A 595-nucleotide genomic window follows, 5' to 3' on the forward strand; every position below is an offset into this window, starting at 1 on the left:
TTTATTTTTTATTTTTTATTATTATATATTTTTTTACCATTTCATAAATGTGTGTTTTTTTCACTGAAGTGATTCTAATGTTGCCATGGGTCAAATAATTTATGTTACTGTATATTTCCTACACTAAGAATTATTTTCTTATTTCTGATTATGGTATTAAAAAAAAAATAAAATAAAAAAAAAACATGTTCCCATAGCTATGAAGTATTACATTGGGGGGTGTGGCAAGATGGCGCCTGTGTGTGGCTTCGCCGGCTTTACCTCTCTGCGCATTTTTTATTATGCGTTTTTATTATTTTTAAATTATTTAGCTTTTTTCTGTCAGGATAATAGCTTTGTCACTCTTGCAGCCCGTGTTTATGATCGGGATGCATTATTGGCGATCAACAAGTCGTGGATGAACTGTTGTGACGGCTGGAGCAGTTTCAGAGGGAGTTGTCCACCTCCGTTTGTTTGCTGCTCACCTGAGTGTCTCCTGCAAAGTTCCAGACGTAAAAAGCGGAAAAGAGGATCTAGAGCCGGTGTCCTGGTTCGTCTGAGGCTGTATCGTAGACGTTTTATTGGGAAGCGGGGAGCCCCTCGCTGTCTACGAACT

Source organism: Nematolebias whitei, chromosome 16, assembly GCF_014905685.2.
Source record: "Nematolebias whitei isolate Nwh7 chromosome 16, NemWhi1, whole genome shotgun sequence".
Lineage (NCBI taxonomy): Eukaryota > Metazoa > Chordata > Actinopteri > Cyprinodontiformes > Rivulidae > Nematolebias > Nematolebias whitei.